Consider the following 22,023-nt stretch of genomic DNA (forward strand, 5'->3'; position numbering starts at 1 on the left):
CGAGGTTGAATTTTGCATTGTATCCTAAAGTCCATTATTCTGAGCAACAGAATCTACAGAAACACTGACATCCAGGAGTTTTAAGTATTCCATGATTCTTCATTAATATTCTCCAAAGGTCTTCCAAGAACTCTAATGCAAAGGTTGACTAGACTTTGAGGCTTTTTCTTCTTAGATAGAAATCCGGGAAATTGAGGATGGTTGATTACGGCAATGGAGGACTTGGATTTGGAATTAGATTGGAATTGGGATTAGATGTGAATTATGGTTATATCTCGGTTGTGATTTTTTCTTTTTCTTTTCTGATGAAATTTGGGAATTGGCTGTAATGTAGAAGTTAACTGTAGGATATGGATGTGATGCATTGTTATGCCTGAATGTTAAATGAAAACGTATGTATGAAAATGAGTTTGGGAATGCTTGAAAGTTGAATGTTATTGAATGTTATGAAATGAGTATGTACTATTTTGATTTGGGATGAACTATGGATGAAAAATGGATCATGTCTGGTTATAAAAGGGATTCTTAGAAATAATCCAAGACTAATTTAAATATCAATTTAAATAATAATAACAAATCAGTAAAAACCAAATTAAAATCAAATTAATTCATAATTTGTTAAAATTACTTTGATATCAATTCTAACATTTATTTGAAAATTAAAATCAATTAGAGTTTGAATCATTAGTAAAAATAACAATTAAAATTAAATTAAAATTTGGAATTAAACTTAATTTGAAATAAAAATCAAATTGAAAAATTAAAAAGTCAAATGATTAAAATCCATTTTATAATCAAAAGCACCATGATCAAAAGGCATAGACAATGACCAATGTGTAACAAAAATATGAATGTATGCAAATGAACCTTAGGCCAAATGCCAAACAAAAAATGAAAAAAAATGAAAAAAAATTCAGGACCAAAATTGGGGTATGACAGTTGCCCCTTTTTAAGCGTCTTCAACTAGAGAATATGAAGCAGGACACTCTTCATATGATCATAGTGGGAGATGGTTAAATACTAGGAAGACCCGGATTTTGATCCTGAATCCCTATGACATGATGTGATGTGATATGATATGATATGATATGATATGATATGACATGATATGACATGATATGATATGCATGGATGCATGATTTTCTTTTTATCTGCTAGGGATATGGTGGACCCTTGACAGGAGATGCTACTAGATAGACCAAGTTGTGGGGAATGCTGATGGTCCACAGGAAGACAGACAAGTGGTAAGAAACAAACTCGCTGGGGAAAACAAATCCTGTTGGAGAGTCAAACACACACTGGGGAGTAATCTAAGTGGAATTTGATAAGCAGCATTCGGAGTACAAGAGATTTAGGGAGTAAGTTCACATATGACTTACCAGACCTGAATAAGGAAGAAAATGCATAACAGGTTCAGACACAACAAAACAGGTTCATATATGACCTGACAATGCTGGGGAATAATCATGGAGAATAACTCTTCAGAACAGGTTCATGTATGACCTGACACCGGAATAAAGCTCAACAACAGGTTCATACATGACCTGAATAGTATTGAACAAATAGAGAAAAAATCTTCAGAGCAAGTTCAAGTATGACCTGACCCCGGAATAAAAGCTCAACAACAGGTTCATACATGACCTGAATAGTATTGAACAAAAATTGGAAAAACTCTTCAGAGCAAGTTCAAGTATGACCTGACCCCGGAATAAAAGCTCAACAACAGGTTCATACATGACCTGAATAAAATTGAACAGAAATTGGAAAAACTCTTCAGAGCAAGTTCAAGTATGACCTGACCCCGGAATAAAAGATCAACAACAGGTTCATACATGACCTGAATAGTATTGAACAAAAATTGGAAAAACTCTTCAGAGCAAGTTCAAGTATGACCTGACCCCGGAATAAAAGTTCAACAACAGGTTCATATATGACCTGAATAGTATTGAACAAAACTGGAAAAACTCTTCAGAGTAGGTTCAAGTATGACCTGACCCCGGAATAAAAGCTCAACAACAGGTTCATACATGACCTGAATGGTATTGAACAAAAATTGGAAAAACTCTTCAGAGCAGGTTCAAGTATGACCTGACCCCGGAATAAAAGCTCAACAACAGGTTCATACATGAACTGAATGGTATTGAACAAAAATTGGAAAAACTCTTCAGAGCAGGTTCAAGTATGACCTGACCCCGGAATAAAAGCTCAACAACAGGTTCATACATGACCTGAATAGTATTGAACAAAAATTGGAAAAACTCTTCAGAGCAGGTTCATGTATGACCTGACCCCGGAATAAAGATCAACAACAGATTCATACATTACCTGAATGGTATTGAACAAAAGGAAAAACTCTTCAGAGCAGGTTCAAGTATGACCTGACCCCGGAATAAAAGCTCAACAACAGGTTCATACATGACCTGAATGGTATTGAACAAAAATTGGAAAAACTCTTCAGAGCAGGTTCATGTATGACCTGACCCCGGAATAAAGATCAACAACAGATTCATACATGACCTGAATGGTATTGAACAAAAGGAAAAACTCTTCAGAGCAGGTTCAAGTATGACCTGACCCCGGAATAAAAGCTCAACAACAGGTTCATACATGACCTGAATGGTATTGAACAAAAATTGGAAAAACTCTTCAGAGTAGGTTCAAGTATGACCTGACCCCGGAATAAAAGCTCAACAACAGGTTCATACATGACCTGAATGGTATTGAACAAAAATTGGAAAAACTCTTCAGAGCAGGTTCAAGTATGACCTGACCCCGGAATAAAAGCTCAACAACAGGTTCATACATGACCTGAATGGTATTGGACAAAACTTGGATTTGAAAATGACTGCGAAAACCGGATGTGGGTTTAAGGGCACCAAATACAAACTGGAATCAAAGGTCAAAGGAACAAGACCTGGATCAATGCAAAATGAGCACGAAGTACATTTCGGCTATGCATGATTTGAATTTCCTTTTATGCATGATATATGAATGATCATGATTATGAGAATGCTGACACTAGGCAGATTGGGAGTTTGTAAAGGCTTTTTATGGAAGCTCATGATTCCTCAACACCGAGAACTCAACCAAATATTTTATGATAGATGTTGCCAAAGGAGGGTTCTATCCAGCTTGATAACCACAACCTTGCCAATGGGATCCTTTTGGAGGATTAATGAATCGTGCTAGCATAATTTTCGGGCACTCGTCTTGAACTCAATAGTTGTTGACGTATGGCAGAATTTGTTTGAGCAGTTTGAAAGCACGAAGAAAGAGGTTCTGCCCCTTTGTGGCTCATCTTGCCCCAGTTTGTTGGGTCTTTGGAAATGTTCACATTGAAAGTGGGTTTGGAAACAACTTTCCATGAGACTACCTCAAGATGGCTTGCCCCAAGTGTTTGAAACTTGCAATGGTCTGAACTTGACTAACCCAATGTTGGAATGGCAGACTCTTGGTTGACTGTCCTTTGGACAGTTGGACTTATTGAGCTCTGAGGTGGCTTGCCCCAGTTTAAGTCTTGAAGCAAATTACTCTTGGCGAGATGACCCTTAGGGTGATTAGCTCGAATTAACTGATGCTCAAAGCGATTTGCCCCTGACTAGACTTCTTTCACTTTATCAAGTTCCTCAACTGTATTTGGAATTTCTTTGATGCTAAGTGTTGACTCGCAAATAAGATTGTTCATTCAAAAATGGTAATTTTAATTCCATGCTTATGCAAAAATTTGAAATCAAAGTTTATTGATATGAATGGGTGGAATACAGTGAACGAGTCATTGATAAGAACACAATGGTGATCAAGTCATTCACAGTATGCAAGTTGGTGCCATCACATGATTAACAAAAATCGTTTGGAGTCAAGTTAACACAACCTTGTCATAATATGCTTTCAAAATAAACCATGTCTCAATTAGGTCTTTTAAGGGTTGTAACGTGGTCTGGTTCACGTTTTTTTTTTGAAACAAAAGGATATAAGGCTCAAAAGTTATTTTTTACCCACCCCTTCTTCTTGATGATCTCCAGTTCCTATGTTCAGTTAATTCAAATACACGCATTCGACTTCCAAGAGGGTTCGAAGGTGTGATGAGGATTCAAGACGAATTTTCTTGAAATGGTAGTCACCTTATTTTTTTGTTTTGTTGAGGGTTTTGGTGACCTCTTTTGATTGATTTTCTTTATCCCTAATTTGGCCTGGACCGCTTCTCTGAAGCTTTTGGTCCATCGGGATGCCCTAACTTTTACCTAAGTCATTTTGTGGTATTTGACTTAGCGGGCTTTTTTTATTTTTTAAAGGTGTTGACTGCCACATTATTGGTGGATGAGGATCAACCAACACTAATTTTAGCTTTTCTCAACTTCTTCGATATTTCAACATGTGCGCGAAGGATAACATGTGGTTGAATCTAATTGGAGGATGTATATATGGACGATTTTTTTTGAAAGATCGAATGCACAATCAAACTATCTGAACATAACTACCCTGCCCCATGTTAAGATTAAGGGTTTTAGATCCGAAATAAACACCAACTTCTAGGCTCAAAGTGGTTGACTAGGGATTAACTCCTTATCACTCCAGTGTTTGGGGATTTGAAACAATGCCTTACATCATCGACAAGGTTTTACTCAAAAGCATACCACAACAATTTCAGGTGTTTCGTTTTCATCATCCTCCTTCCAATCTTTGTTAACACAACGGTTTGATGAACAAAAGTGAATAAGAGGAGTATTTTTGTTTTTAACATAAAATGAAAAACGAGTGAATACGAATGGATTAATTCAAAAGATGCACAAACATTTCATTAATCTTACCAATTCAAATAAAACAACAATGCTTAAAAGCAAATAACAATCAACATGCAAGGAAACTACAAAGAAATGCTGAGACAGCCAAATGATTGCCAACTTTAGGGAATTGACTTCTTCAAACTTGAAGGTTGGGATCAATAAGCTTTTTGACATTGGCATGATGATCTTCAAATTCTTTTTCTTCAATCTCATCGTTGAACGCAACCCTCTTGGATCCATTACTCACTTCTCCTTTTCTTTCATTTGTATGGGTCGTGACATTGGAAATCCAAGACGATATCTCAATGCTCTTACCAGGAAACAATGATAGCTCATTAGCCACATCCCTGACATCTTCCTTGTGGAACAAAACCTTGAGGGGTCTCAAGGGTCCTTTCCCTTTCTCATTACCTGACTCAGAAATCAAGGTATATGTACCTGAGCCTTCCTCCTTGAGTGTTAGTGACCCTATGTCAATCAATCCTTGCAGCTTGAGCTTAAAACTCTTGCATTCCTCGATGGAGTGCCCCACTGTTCCAGTATGGTATCCGCACTTGATCTTTGGGTGATCTTCTTCAAAAACTAAGCTCTTTTTGTTAATCAGTCCTCGTACCAAGGCTTTTAGCGCTAAGCAAGAATCTAGGTCATGTCCCAATGCCCCTTTATGGAATTCACATGTTGCATTTGGATTGTACCATGGCAGGTATGGTGACACAGGTGTGAGAGCTCGAGGGGTCACCAAAGCATTTTGGATCAGTTGCGGATAGAGCTTGCTATATGGCACCGGAATCGAGTCATTGTGTTCCTTGTTCCTCTTGCTCTGATTCTGATTTTTGTTCTGAACCTGGCTTTGGTGACTTTGAGGATCAATAGCCAGAGGATGTTGATGATGACGCCTTGAGGGAGGTCCATATACTGGTAAATAAGGAGTTGCCACATAGCATTTCCCTTGACTTGGGGTAACACCAGATGGATGTGGGGTATCAGCTTTCTTTGTTGCGGCAGTGTATATTGGGTGACCCTCTTTTCCCAACAAGATTCGCAGGGTTTCCAAGACCCATCTCATTTGGCTTTTCAAAAGATTAAGTTCCCCCATCAGTGCTTCTTGGCTATTTCTTAGCTCGTCCATCATCTCCTGAGACATGGTTCTTTGTTCTAACGCGTGTTGAGAATCACTTTGCTTCATGGACAAAGGGGAGATGAGTTTTTTTGGTATTTTGTCTGGAAAATGACATGCGTTATGATGCGATGCAAATGCAATGGAATGCGAATGAATGCAATGCAAGCCATGCACATTTTTTTTCATACACGGGTTCAAAAGTCCGAGGCACTGATAAATTTGATTGCTTTTCCAAAACGGGGTTCTCACCGGGTATGGTCTAAGGTTTTGTTACAAAGGATCCCCAAAGTCATTGATTCACAAGAATGTTTGACGCTTACGGGAAATACTTTCCGGTCGTCAACTTCATCAAGGGAATCTATTCTGGGTGAGGTTCTCGTACCGACTCTTACGAAGTATTCACCTCGAGAGTCCGTACTACGCAACCATCGACTGGGTTCTAGACAGGGTACTCAGAGTCATGGATTCAAAAGACTGTTTGACGCTTACGGAAAATACTTTCCGGTCATCAACTCCATCTGGAGAATCTATTCTGAGCGAGGTTCTCGTATCGATCCTTACGAGGTATCCACCTCGGGAATCCATACTACGCAACCATCATTTCTAGTTGGCCAAAGGTTCAATGTTCTAAAAGGTCCTTAGAGTCACGGACCCTTTTGAAACATCGGCGCTTACGAGGTATACACCTCGGGCGATAATATTTGCAAAAGAATCTACTCTAAGTGAGGTTCTCGTACCGACTCTTACGAAGTATTCACCTCGGGAGTCCGTACTACTCAACCATCGTCCTATCTTATGTTATTTTTTCACTCTAGACTCGGGTGTAGAGTCTTTCCCACATGGTTTGCAATCAAAATCCAAGTACCCAACACGGTGGAACCAATATACAACAAATATCAATATAACAATAAAGATATTAAAACGCAATAAATAATGGAAAAGCCACAAAATTAAACAAACAAAAGCACACAAACATCCTAACTAGGCTTGACTCGCTTAGGGTTTATCAGTCCCCAGCAGAGTCGCCATCTGTCGCACCTCGAAAAAATGGGGATACGACTTCAAAGCGAAGCGCGATCGCACGCTCGCAATGATGGACTGAACAGAGTCGCCACCAAACTTTATTTATTCCTAAAAAGGAAAGGGGAAATATCGATAAAACCCAAGACAAATGAAAGGATAAGATATGGTCATCGCAACCAATATCAGGGTTCGGGAGTCGTTTACGCAAGGGGAAGGTATTAGCACCCCTCACGTCCGTTGTACTCAACGGGAACCATTAGGTTAGTTGTGTGCGTTAGTGTTAGTTAAAATATTAGGCTTTTCGATTTATTAGGTGGGAAAGAAAGGATAGAAGAAAGGAGAAATTTTTTTGGATTTTTTAACGAAGGACTAAACCTAAGTTTTTTATTAGTGGGCCTGACAAGATTTAAAAATCCTGCTCCTACGTATCTCAAAAGAGAAGTCAAGGCTTACGTAGTTCTGGGTAGAAAATGTTTGTTTGTTGGTCGATTTTAGCGAAAGTCATACTGTATTAATCGATGAAAACATTATTTTACCCAAAACAGATGAGGAGTGAACGCATACCACACATCGAACGGATTTATAAATCTACATTCGGAAAAGCGTCATTTATCTCTACTCAACAATCGTGGCCGAAACATTGTTTTGTATCTCTTAAGACAATATATCTTTCATTTATGAAAAAAGGGTTTTTGATTAGTCGCACGGCGGCGAGAAAAGAGTTTGATTGGTTGGATGTGTTTTGAGTGATGGCGAGAACTTGGATGAGCGAGATATACATCTCGAATCCTAGCCTCAGGAGTGCATGGTATACACCATGTTCCATTTCCATCTTTATTAAAAAAAAAGTTAAGATAGGAATTAAGTATTTTGGAATTTGATTGAGAAAGAGGGTTTGAAGAAACCGCATTGACAAATTTAGGCGATGGCGAGAGTTAAGATTGGCGAGGCATACGTCTCGAATCTTAACCTCAGGAGTGCATGATATACATCATGTTCCATTTCCACCTTTATTGAGAAAAGTGTTTAAATAAGAATTAGGTGTTTTAGATTTAATTGAGAAAGGGTTTGACGAAACCATATTGGCAATTTTAGACGATGGCGAGAGTTAAGATTGGCGAGGCATACGTCTCGAATCTTAACCTCAAGAGTGCATGGTATACACCATGTTCCATTTCCACCTTTACTGGAAAAGTGTTAAGTAAGAATTAAGTATTTTGGTTTTGTTGTGAAAATGACTTGACCCTAGATCAAGTGTTGATGGACGTTTAAGAGAAATTTGAATGAGTGTTTGAGAGAGCAAAGTGGATAAGTTTGGATGATGGCGAGAGCTAGGATTGGCGAGATATACATCTCGAATCCTAGTCTCAGGAGTGCGTGGTATACACCACGTTCCACTTCCATCTTTATTGAAAAGTGTTTAGATAGGAATTAATATTTTTTGAGTTTTTGATTAGAAAAAATGGCTTGACTCTAGATCAAGCGTTTGATGAAAGTTTGAAAGAAATGGAATGGAATAGGAGGGAGAAATGAATCGATTTGTTTATTGAGAAAATACTCGACGTTGGATCGAGTCATATTTTTGTATTTTTTTGGAAATGGTTGATTTTATTCTTGTGTTAGTATCTAACTAAATAGTCAAACAAATAAAGAAATGAAATAGTACAAGATTATTACACATCGGGGGAGTGGGGTACATTTTGTCAAATGGGGATTCAAAATCATGAAATAATTAAATCGGGCCCAAACAACAAATGATGCCAAGTATGAGTGTAAGTGCAAGAGAACCGGCTCATTGTAAGAAAGCCCAAGAGTAAGCTATGTGAGGTTGATGGCGATGCTTAAAAAGCAATCGACTTACAAGGGTGTGAAAAATGGGCTCGATATTGAATCGAGAAAAGTGTGATTTTAATAGTTTTAAAATGGTTTTGAATGAATGATGCAATTAAAAGAAAACAAATCTATGTTATAATAATGAAACTATGAATACGGGAGAAATTAAAATAAAACATAAACATGAAAAACAAATACCAAAAGAAATAAAATGCCAAATACGGGTATCGAACCCAACCCACTAAAACCTAGAAACTACCCTCTCTCCACTAGACCATTCATCATTAGTTATTATTTATCACAACCCTTTGAGTATATAAACCAGAAAGGATTGGAACAAAAAAATATTAAAAATAAAACTAAATAATAATAAAAAGATCTGTTGGATTACCCAAAAGAAACCCAGCCGCCTGGCTGTTGGGTTCTAGAGGTTAATGGATTGGGACCTCTAAACAAAATTAACAATCATTAATATACACTATATAAAAAAAAGGAAATACTAAACATATTAAAAAAATTTATGGTTTTTTTTTTTTAACTTAAGGTTTGTTTGGCTTGAACTAAATGAAATAAAAAAATAAAAAAAGCAAAAGCAACAGCAACGAATTGCTTCATCGTCCTCCTCTCTCGTCAACACTTAAACTCACGTTTCTCTCCATCGCATCTCTCTCTCACGCGAAAAATCACGGCTGAAACAGAAACAAAGAACTCACCTTCGGACCTTCGACGGCGACGACAGCTCAGGTAACGAATCTCCCTCCTTCACTCATTCCAATCGGTTCCTTATTTGGGGATTAGGGTTCTCTTGTGGAGTTTTCCGCCTCCAAGTTTTTCGTCTCCAAGTTTTTCGTCCCCCTTCTTACTGATTCGCTTTCTCTATTTATGTTCACAGCTTAGGGTTTTGATTTGGTACTCAAAAGTTCAAAGAAGAAAAATTCCAGAAGTGCTTTTGTCTGCTCAGAATCAATTTTATCCTATTTGATGCTACAATTTGGGAAAGGTAATCTGAGCTCAAACTTTCTCTTTGAGTTTTGTCTTAATTCCAAATTGGGGATTTCTGGATTTCTGCATTTTTACTAATTAATTTGTTCTTTTTACTGCAGTGACTTTCTTGGTGAAAACTCAAGAGCAGTTTCGGTGAGTAGAAACGAAAATGAAACGGTTTGGGATGAACAGGTTGTATGATGCTTGTGGAATTGGCATTGTCGCAACATTCGATTTCAGTCTGGGCAGGGAATCCCAAGGAGATAATCTGTAAGCTTTTATTTATGTCTACCGTGTGTATCATTGACTCGGTGAATTTATGCTAAGATTGTTGAGTTTGATACCGTGCAGGTTATGCTGGACCTTCCAGGCTTGGAGACAACTCCTGCTTCTCAGTTTCTCTATTACAATCACCGATTGGTCATGCCCAAGTTGCTCTGATCGGAAAAGGTTGTAGGTCGTTTCAAACTGTTTTCTTCCTTGCAAACTTTATATCCGAGATAGAAGCAATAATCTCTGTGAAAACGATCTGGACCCAGGGGCCTCCTGTTCTTCAAATAATTTGGCATGGGAATCACATAAGGCTGACTGCCGCAAGTCAACAAGACGGATTGAGCCCTTTGAACTGCTATATGCCAATGTATTACAATGTGTCGGGTGAAATTCTGCTGATGTTATAACCTCAGTAAGGTCCTCCATATTTGCAGGCTTTACATTGGCAATATTAAAACTTTGATTGCTAATTTCCAGGTTCCAAAGATTTATTCGCAAATCATCGGCGGATATGAAAGTTTCTCCATCGCTGTTATTTGAAATAGAATTGATGTGATAATCATGAGCATGTCTCTATACTCTACGACATCGAGCCAACAGACTGGTCTCATGGCCAGCCACTACCGAGGGTAATCTTAGTGACGGTAAGCCTCCGGATGGAAATGAGAAATCGTTGCTTTGACAACTATATGTTTTATCTGAAGATCCTCCATTAGCAAGATGTGGCTTAAGGATACAAGAATTGCTTGAACTTGGGATAGATCCATTTCCATTCTTTTGAAGGGTCAATATTCATGTCAGAAACTTTCTTCACCTTCTTTTCTTGATCCTTCCAAAATTTGATTGTTTTGTCATTAGTAGACAAGAGGAATACAGCACGGTTAGCGGTTTGGCACCATTTTATTCTGTTAATTTTCTCTTCTATTTCCAAGCTCTTAAGATAGTCAAACTCAGGCTCATGACTCTGAAACTCGGTTTTATAGCGGAACTCAGGATGTAGATCCGCCCAATTGGTGTTGTAACTGGCAAGGGTTTTATCGTTAGTGAACAAAAACAACTGTTGTTGTTGTTGCTATTGTTATTATGTCTTGCACTTTCAAAAATTCTTATGCGCATTTTGGATCTTTTTGCAGATGCAGGTTTTAATGCTTCCATCTGATATCTAGTGGGATTCCGGCTAGGTGTACATTACTCGGAAGAGGGTAATTTTCAATATCCCAAAGGATAGAAACCGAGCCATCTAAAGAGCTACGGTGTTGCTGGCTTAAAAGACACTGAATTATGCTTGCATTTGATTCAGTAATATTTTGTCCCTTCTACTCCAAGGGGTCCCCGGACATTGTCGGTGTAAATCTGCTACTTGAGTTAGCCATCAGTGTACTAGAAAACCAGAACTTTCTTATGTATAATAGATAAGGAAGTAGCAATAACTGATGGATGGATCAAATACGATAATGTCCGATACGCATATGAATCCGTGATTGAGGTGTCGTCCTGGTGTTATTTTGTACCGTGGTAAATTATTGGACTTACCGGTTTTGTTGTTGCATTTGTAGGAAAACGGAATCTTAATGACTTGGCGAGCGTTCTTCTCGGTCTTGTTTGACTTGGACGGTAACGCGGGCAGTTGATGCTTCAGCGATGAGCAATGGTGGCTACGGTTTGGATTCGTGAAAAATGAAGCAGGTATGAGTGACAGAAGCAGGAGGTAAAGGATCATTAGTCAAATGATCAGCTTGAATCAAAACCTGGGGCACTTCCCATGAAGTCTCCTCGGTTTCAACATTCCAGTAGTAATAAAGTTGGCTTTCTTCATGCATCACTATCTTCCAGCCTGAACTGACGCCACTTCCATCTTGGTCATCAAAATGCTCTGACGCATTCATTAGATCTTGGGAAACCATTCCATTTTGCATATTACCAAGAGCAACGTCACTTCCATTTTCTTCACTGTATTTAACATCCATCGAGGTTGAATTTTGCATTGTATCCTGAAGTCCATTATTCTGAGCAACAGAATCTACAGAAACACTGACATCCAGGAGTTTTAAGTATTCCATGATTCTTCATTAATATTCTCCAAAGGTCTTCCAAGAGGCTTTTTCTTCTTAGATAGAAATCCGGGAAATTGAGGATGGTTGATTACGGCAATGGAGGACTTGGATTTGGAATTAGATTGGAATTGGGATTAGATGTGAATTATGGTTATATCTCGGTTGTGATTTTTTCTTTTTCTTTTCTGATGAAATTTGGGAATTGGTTGTAATGTAGAAGTTAACTGTAGGATATGGATGTGATGCATTGTTATGCCTGAATGTTAAATGAAAACGTATGTATGAAAATGAGTTTGGGAATGCTTGAAAGTTGAATGTTATTGAATGTTATGAAATGAGTATGTACTATTTTGATTTGGGATGAACTATGGATGAAAAATGGATCATGTCTGGTTATAAAAGGGATTCTTAGAAATAATCCAAGACTAATTTAAATATCAATTTAAATAATAATAACAAATCAGTAAAAACCAAATTAAAATCAAATTAATTCATAATTTGTTAAAATTACTTTGATATCAATTCTAACATTTATTTGAAAATTAAAATCAATTAGAGTTTGAATCATTAGTAAAAATAACAATTAAAATTAAATTAAAATTTGGAATTAAACTTAATTTGAAATAAAAATCAAATTGAAAAATTAAAAAGTCAAATGATTAAAATCCATTTTATAATCAAAAGCACCATGATCAAAAGGCATAGACAATGACCAATGTGTAACAAAAATATGAATGTATGCAAATGAACCTTAGGCCAAGTGCCAAATAAAAAATGAAAAAAATGAAAAAAATTCAGGACCAAAATTGGGGTATGACACATATGAAATGGAAAGACTCGACCGGGGAAATAAAAACAATGTTTGTAGGGAATACGAACAAGTCAGGATAAAACTGAAATACTCGACTCGTGCAGGGGAACAACGATTTCACTACGAAAATGCGCACTCAACTCAATTGGGGAGAAAAACTTTAACACAGGAGGAGCAGAAATCTATTATCTACTACATGTTACTGGGTAAGGAGATAACAAAATTTGATAGGGAGAACATCAGTCATCTGTTAAGATGAACATATCAAGGATGACTCGCTGAGGAAAAGCCAGGGGGAAATATTCATTACCGGTTACTGGGTAAGAATAGCCTTGCTGGGGAAAAGCCAGGGGGGAAATATTCATTACCGGTTACTGGGTAAGGATAGCCTTACTGGGGAAAACTGCAGAAAAATAGGATTTACAACTACCAGTTACTGGGCAGAAGACCAAAGGGTGAGAGTATCCGTCATCGGTTAGGATGAACATATCAAGGATAAACTCGACAGGGAAGAAAATCCGTCACCGGTTAGGATGAACATATCAAGGATAGACTTGCCTGGGGTTGTCAAGGAGGATACCCGTCATCGGTTAGGATGAATATATCAAGGATATACCAACTGAACAACAAAAAGGGGAATTACATCTATCGAAAACTGGATAGAAAATCGTCGAAGAGAAAAATCCGTCACCGGTTAGGATGAACATATCAAGGATTAACTTTGGGAGGGGACAAAGCAGGACTTATAACTATCGGTTATTGGGTAGAAGACCAATCAAAGAGAAAATCCGTCACCGGTTAGGATGAACATATTAAGGATTCACTCTACGATGGGACAAAGTAGGATTTACAACTACCAGTTACTGGGTAGAAGACCAATCAAAGAGAAAATCCGTCACCAGTTAAAGTGAACACATCAAGGATAGACTCTGTTGAAAAGGAGGAAAAAGTATGGATTACATCTATCAGTTATTGGATAGAATACCAAAGAAGAGAAAATTCGTCACTGGTTAAAGTGAACATATTAAGGATTGACTATGCACAGAAGAAAAAAGTAGGATTTACAACTACCAGTTACTGGGTAGAAAACCAACAAGGAGAAGAAAACCCTTCATCGATTAAGATGAACATATCAAGGATTAACTCTGTGAGGAACCAAAATAGGAATTACAACCACCTTTTTACTGGGTAGAATACCAAAGAAGAGAATATTCGTCACTGATTAAAGTGAACATATCAAGGATAGACTCCACGGGGGAAGAAAAGATATCTGTCACCGGTTAGGATGAACATATCAAGGATATACTTTTCAAGGAATAGATCCACTGGGGATTCTGCTGAGGAGAAAAAAGGTACTTTAGTCAGGTATTGGGCAAGAAGTAACAAACTACCAACCAAGAAGGATATTACCAGTTACTGGGTAATATACTCTTAGGGGACCAAGATATCTATCTAGGTAAGAGCTAGAAATAAAATGGTCAATCAAGACTCAACCCAATGAGGATATAACTCAAGGGGATCCATCCAGAAAATTTGCTGGAGAGGAAACTGAAATAACAATCATCCACGAGGAAACAAACTCAGTGGGGAAACAGAGAAAGGTTAAAGTTTTTCCTGCTTAGGGACTGACACTCTACAATTGAAAGAGGATACACACAAAATTTGGAATGGGGATAAAGTACCGCCATAGCAGAGAATGAAAATCTCAAACAAATCAAATATGAGGATGCAGGATATGAATGTATATGCATATATATATATATATATGGGGATTATCCTAAAAAAATGATCACGAAGGATACAGAGGTGTCGCAAAGAAATTGAACCACCAGTACAATCCTCGGTCAATTCATAAAATCATGGAGATAGATTGCGGAAGAACAGAGAGATCAACATCCCAAAGGCTCAACCCTGGCTGGGGAAATGAGGAGGAGATTCGCTGAGGATAAAACATCCAATCTGTAGGGAATTTTAGGTCAACACCATAAAAATGGGAGACAACCCTACTGGGGAAGAATCACAAAGCTGCTCAAGAACCAGGAGGAAACTCTGACTGGGAAGCAAAGATAGATGGCGATTGGTGAGGAAACCAAAACGATCTACTGGGGAAGATCAAACATCTTCTGATGATGATCCACCTACTGAGGAAATACAAACTTCGCTGGGGAAGACTGAAACTCTGTTGGGAACAAGGACATGCCGCAACCAACTCAGCTGGGAAAAAGAAAGAAGCTCTACCGGGGATCAAATACTTCGCCGAGGAACTGAAACAATACTGATGTGTAGGGATACCCAAAGAGTTAACTGCTTGGGGAACCTCAAATGCTTCGTGTCGCATCCGCGAAAAACAACCGGCGGTAAAAACAAAACAAACAGAGCCGCCACCGTGCGTTATTTATCCCAAAAAGGGAAAGGAAACGCTCGAAGTAAACCTGGAAAAGACATGGTCTCGCGACCAAAGAGAGATGGGATCGGGAGTCGGTTATGCGAAGGGAAGGTATTAGCACCCCTACGCATCCGTCGTACTCGACGGGATGCACGCTCAAAAAGATAGAAGAAAGGTTGCCAAACACTGCTCAAAAGAATGCACACACACACTGGAAACAAAACACAGATGGAATAAGGGGGGAAAGGGCTCGCTAGGATGTCGCATCCTATGCCTACGTATCTCATCTGAAATGAGAATCAGAGCTACCGTAGTTTGGCTAACGCACGCCAAACAAAACCCACACAGGAAACCGACTGCCAATCGCTGGACTTATGTCAGACTCCACACAAACAGGCAAACATGGAAACTGAATGCCAATCGCTGGACTTACATCAGACTCCGAACCAATAAACGCACACAGGAAACCAACTGCCAATCACTGGACTTACGTTAGACTCCTACACACACAAAGGGTTTAACCGGACGCTGAATCGTCAAAAGCAACAACAAAGTTGAACAAACAAGCTAACAGGGAGTCTGGAACTCGAGCCTGCTAGCTGTCAAGCAAACACACGCAAAAAAGGAAAAGGGTTCCCGGAGAGATCTCGCACGATCTCCTGCCTACGTACCTCATCTGGTATGAGGATCAGGGAAACGTAGTTCTCCTTAACAGGGGAGAAACTTTCTCCTAACCAGAGTCGGGGAAATGACAAACTAGAAGGGAGACTGACTCGAGCCTAATAGTCATCATGCAATCCACAATGGTCCTAGGTTGAGGTTTCTATCTAACTTGCACAGGCAGCAAGCTATCCTAAACAACACAGCAAAGTCATACAAGCATAATAAACAATCACACACACTATATGCAATCAATTGGGCTCATACAAGGTTAGGCTGTGCAACACAAGCCAACTGGAATCGGGTGTAGTTAGCTCTTAACCCTAACATTGAGAGTTAGGGTGAAGCAGATGAAATGGGAAGTGAGGGTAAGACCTCACAGCTCTTATCCCTGGCCTGGGAGAGCTTGACTCAAATAGAAGGTGTGGGAGTTCAGAAAGTTGGAACTCTTTTATCCACATATGATTAACATAACAAAGATCTTGGGTTAAGATCCACAATGCATCAACACAAGGTGTGAGCAAAGTGGATGACACACTGAGTAGCAGGAGATGGATTGCACATCTCTTTTATCTGCCAATTGCCTTATCAAAGGACTTTTCCTGCTTGGATAAAAAATAAACATTCACAAGCATTGCCTCTTAAGGAGGACTTCAGACAGGTGCCTGCCCAAGTAACAGGATAGGTCTTCCAGACTACATGAAGTCAGAGAGTTATACCTATGTGGTTAAGCAACCAAGCGAAAGCAAATTCAAATTGAACTTAAGCAACTTAGGTACCTGTTGAAATATCACACAAGTCAGTTAAACTGTACAGACAAACAGATAACATGAATATCAACAGTCAAACCCAATGGGCAAAGGGATAAGCCAACAAGTCAAACTCAAATGAGTTAACAACCCTACAAAACACACAATGTTAGTAGTCAAAAGCAAGCATCAAATGCTCAAGTGAGGTTTCATCATGAACCATATAACCTGGATGTTCAACCTGAAATCAAAGCTCAAAGATGAGACAAACCACTAGGTCAAGGCCTAGGGTCAAAGATGGAGAAACAATTCAAAACAGAACATGAAATTTCACATGAATCAACTTAAATAAATCAAGAACATCATCCAAAAAGTCCCACATCAATATCATTCACCAATTTCATTTCATGAACAAATAATGGCAAGGTATGCACATTGGAACCACATTGAGACAACAGAATGAACAAATGCCCAATAAATAAAAAATGTTCAATTAATTTTGGTAAAAATCATGAGTAAACAGAACACACAACATGATCAGTACACCAAAAATCAAGACATTTGGACAAGTTTAAGCATGGTAATCAAATTCATCAAGTCAAGTCAATCAAAACAAGCTCAAATGAGGCACCAAATGCTACATCAACTTAGAACAAGCCTAAAACAGAATTGGAAAATGATAAAAACTTCCAATCAAAGCCAAAACAAACTTCAACATGTCTAGAACCACTGTGCAAAATTTCACATCCATGTGATAAACAACCATCATTTCACAAATCATTGAAAATCATGACTATTCAAAAATGCACAAATGGCAATCCAGCAAGAAAGATCTCAAACAAATCAGAAATGAATCCAAAAATTCCAGAAAATTTCTTGATCATTCACAACATTGATATCAAGCATCATGCAGAAAATCATGGCAATTGGAATTCATTTGATAGGGTAAACACATAGCACAAGATGAACATCACAAGGTGTGACACAAATTGTCACACCTAACTTAGAAAAATCATAACTCAGCAATGGCAATTGATAAAAATGCAAACTCAACACCAAAATGTCCAGAAAGATGTCTAGTTTAAGAATGTAAAATTTCATGAGCATTGGATAAGAATTGAGCATTTCACAATTGATATATCAAGGCAAGGTTCAAAAAGCATACATGTTAACATTCCCTAGCACAAAAAGTTATACAGCCATGCACAATTTCTGGAAAAATAATGAAAAAGAACTAGACACAAAATGTGACATAGCAAAAAAAACCACATATTTTTTGGATGATTATTTATTTAGTTATGAATTTTTAAGGTGAGAAAAAAAATGAAAAAAATGCATGGAGTTTATATGAACATGTGGAAGAGAAAATGAAATGAAGCAATTGGAAACTGTCCTAGCCAAGATTCAAACCCTGTAGGTTTTTGAACAAGGAAAGGGCGCGCTGCCTAGCCAACCAGAACGCTTGCATGAGCGTTCCATGCAAACAGCACTTAAAACCCTACGTAAACAATAGGCAACGGTTTTGCAGCGTGGCCTAAAAGCTTCCATCATCCTAAGGCAACGGTTTTGAAACCGTGGCCTAAAAGCTTCCATCATCTTCTTCAGAATTTTCGCGCGTGAACAGTAAATATAAAGAACAACTTCAAGAACAAATTTCTTATTTCTTGCAATTAAACATGCAAATTGGTAGATCTTTTCATCACATAACAATAATCCACAATTATTTTAACACGAAACAACACAATATGCAAGAATCAAAGGATTTAAGTTTCACTACCAAAACTTCAAACACATGTAACTTCATGAATATTCCACCAAATCACTCGATTCAAATTGCAGAATTACCACCATTAAAAGATCTACAAGAATCATACAACAATTGCAAGAAATAAAGAGATCGAAAAAGTGACCTCTTGAAGTGCAGTTCTTGAATCCACTTGTTCCAGGCCTTGTAATGGATCAAATGTATTCTAGCAAGCTTGTATAAGTGTATGGATGAAGTCTTGATGTTTGATTGCACTTGATTCAACAAAATTTTGATTCCACCATTGATGACCTCAAGCTTTGGATATGCTTCAAACTACACGAATTGCTATGATTCTTGATTCAATCTTGCTCCATAATGATACTAGATGATGAATTGATCAAGAAAAATGCATGAAATGTGAAGAAATTTGGAAAAAAAATGAGAGAGAATTTTGAGAGACTTTGAGAATTTCTAGATCTAGAATTGGGAATTGTGAAAATTCTGTTATGATTTTCTATTTATATGCTATGCTAATCATGTTTAATTAAGTTAAACCAAGTGCTAACGAAAAATGGTTAATTTTGGAGGTGTTTTGCAAAAATTATTTTTTCACCTTATGCATGGCATGGCATGTGAATAGTGCACGTTTTTGCATTCATTTTCTCTCAAAATATTATTTTAAGGCCAATGGAATTGATAGAATGTGAAAACAATGCATTATTTTTGAACTTGATTTTTTCCCTCCAAAAATGCATTGAATTTTCAAATATTTATGTGAATGGAATGCATGCCATATGATGTCAAATTTGGGAACTAGAGGTTATAACAAGAATTTAGCAAAAAGAACCACTTGATTTGGACATTTGATGAAGAAGTTATGCTCCTTTGAAATTCAATGTTCACTTGGCCATGAAATTCAATGTTCATGATCTTGGACTTTTTGGAAATGGGAGAACAAGATCTACAACTTTCATGTTCAACAAAATTTCATTTGAAGCTTTCTTGATGATGTAATGTTGAGGAGAAAACCTTTCCATTTTTGGCAATTTCAAATTACAAGTCACTTTCTATTTTTGGAAAGTTTTGTCCTGACTTTATTTTCTTCAATGTTGATGTTTGAAATGTCAAATGAGACTTGTTTGAACATGAATGATGTATTTCTAACCACTTCCCACCTCCAAATCCAACAGTTGACTTTTGGTTGACTTTTTCAGTTGATAAATGACTTGGTCATGCACAGATGAATTTGAGCCTCAATCTCTTTGATGAAATGGCTCTAAAATGAAACCCTAGCTTATAAAAGCTTAATAAAATCACATATGATGATCCCCATCTCCACAAAGATCCCATCTCCTTAACAAACCCTGATAGGCACAATGCAGCTGATTAGGGTTGACCAGAGGTCAAAACCCTAATCCCAAGGAATCTGATCAAGCACAATGAACCTCTTGGTGATGATGAGACCATGATGATGGTGATGTACCAATTCAACCAAGATTATGATCAATCTCCTTGAGGAACCAAGAAACCCCAATTGAAGCACAAACCCTCAGATGGCTAGTGATCAATTCATGAGACCCTCAGGCCTGCATCAATTAACCTCTCCATCTTCTGATAAAGACCTAGGAGGATGACTTGCTTAATGTTTCCACATGACATGCAAAGATGCAATGACTAATGCCCTACAAGATGAAATGCAATATGCTAAGCTAGTCCCAAGAGAGGAGGGCAAATTTTGAGGTGTTACAGCTGCCCCTATTCCATCCACTGTGAACCTGTCGATATGAACAGCCTCGGCTTTCAGATGATCAGGGTGAAGAGTGATTGAATACCAAGAACAGACGAACAATTTGCACTCTGATGGGAAATAATTAACAGTGCCTGTCAGAATCGGCGAAGAAGCAATCTTGAAAGAAGAACTCGTCTGGTACGGAGCAAGTCTGCCTGAATACCAAAACAGAAATGTTGACCTGCATACCAAAATAAATGGTAACACAGGGATAACCATGGCCTGAACACCACCTATCCGCTGGGGATTATTATTACCTTTTTTTTTACTTTTCTTGAACCCCGAAACTTTCTAATTGATAAGCTTTTTTCTTCTCTTGAACCCCGAACAAATTTTTTCTTTCGCGCGGATGATCCCGGATCACCGCATTTGAACCCCGACATCTTCATAGTAATCTTGTTTGCCAAATAATGAACCCCGCTCTCCATTTGAACCCTAGTCGCCTGACGATAACTCGCGATCGCCATTGTGAACCCCGTTCTCCAGAAAACACCCTGTGTCTCCCTTTCTCCATTTGAACCCCGTTCTCCAGAAAATGCCTCAACACTTCCTTTTCTCCATTTGAACCCCGCTCTCCAGAAAATGCCCAGCACTTCCTTCTCTCCACTTGAACCCCGTTCTCCGCTTTCTTGTGATAATTCCGCTGGCAACGTCGGAAATAACACCAAAACACCACTCTGATGGCGACATATCAGAGGGTACACCTTCACAAAAGGAAGGTAACATGTGCATCCCTTCCTCAGAAGACACCCATAACGACCTCTGTTGGCCTCAGCCAGAGTCTAAGGTGACACATGAACAGAAGATAATCCTGAGGACCTCATCCCGGATATAATCTTCAACTCCAATCTCCGTTTGAACCCCGTTCTCCAGAAAATGCCTCAACACTTCCTTTTCTCCAATTGAACTGTATTTTCGCGCTGATCGCGTAACATCCTTTGATTTTATTTCCATCTCCGCCCGACGGAAAAGTTTCCTCCAGTATCGCACTACTGGGGAACATTGCTGATCCGACGTCATGATGCTAAACTCCTCAGAGTAACATCTCCAAATTCTATCTCGCACGACAGAAATCTCCTCCAGTATCGCACTACTGGGGAATACTGTTGACCCATCGTCATGATGCTAAACTCCTCAGAGTAATATCTTCACCATCCGGCGAAACCATCTCCCAAACGGTAACCACGGCTCGAGTAACTGATGCTTGCAACGCCGATGATGATCTTCCAACTAGCGAAACCACTTCTCAAACGGTAACCACGGCTTGAGTAGCATCTTCACCCACTGGCAAACCCAAATCTCAAACGGTAACCACGGCTCGAGTAGCATCTTCACCCACTGGAAAACCCAAATCTCAAACGGTAACCATGGCTTGAGACTAGCTTATGCTTGCAATGATGATGCATGACTTTTTTCAGCGTAATGCTCCATAATCATGGAAATGCTATGCGATTTATTATGCAATATGCTATGCTTATCTACATGATGAATGCATAAAAAAGTATCCCCCTCGAGGGACTCTCCTGGGTAGGTTGAGGCACTCTGCTGAGGAACTCGCCAACACTCCGATCTCCACCCTGCTGGGGAATAGCACTGCTGCTGGGAAATAGGCCACCCTTACCAGGAATAACCTCCACTGAACCCGGCCCGCTTGGGGACTTCGCTGGGGAAAGAACCACCAACACATTCTGTGGGAAAACCAACAATCTTTGACTTGCTGGGGATATAACAATCCCGACTCTGCTTGGAGAAACCACTACCAACAGATACCTCCGCTGGGGAAATAGCAACCTTCAGGCCTGGCTGCTGA

At 38.7% G+C, this 22,023-nt stretch overlaps 1 pseudogene; it reads right to left on the reverse strand.

Moving 5' to 3' along the window:
* Positions 1-10,207: 10,207 nt before the first annotated feature.
* LOC127094681 (serine/threonine protein phosphatase 2A 55 kDa regulatory subunit B beta isoform-like) lies at positions 10,208-12,077 on the reverse strand (annotated as a pseudogene).
* Positions 12,078-22,023: the final 9,946 nt, after the last annotated feature.

Source organism: Lathyrus oleraceus, chromosome 6 (genome assembly GCF_024323335.1).
Source record: "Lathyrus oleraceus cultivar Zhongwan6 chromosome 6, CAAS_Psat_ZW6_1.0, whole genome shotgun sequence".
NCBI lineage: Eukaryota > Viridiplantae > Streptophyta > Magnoliopsida > Fabales > Fabaceae > Lathyrus > Lathyrus oleraceus.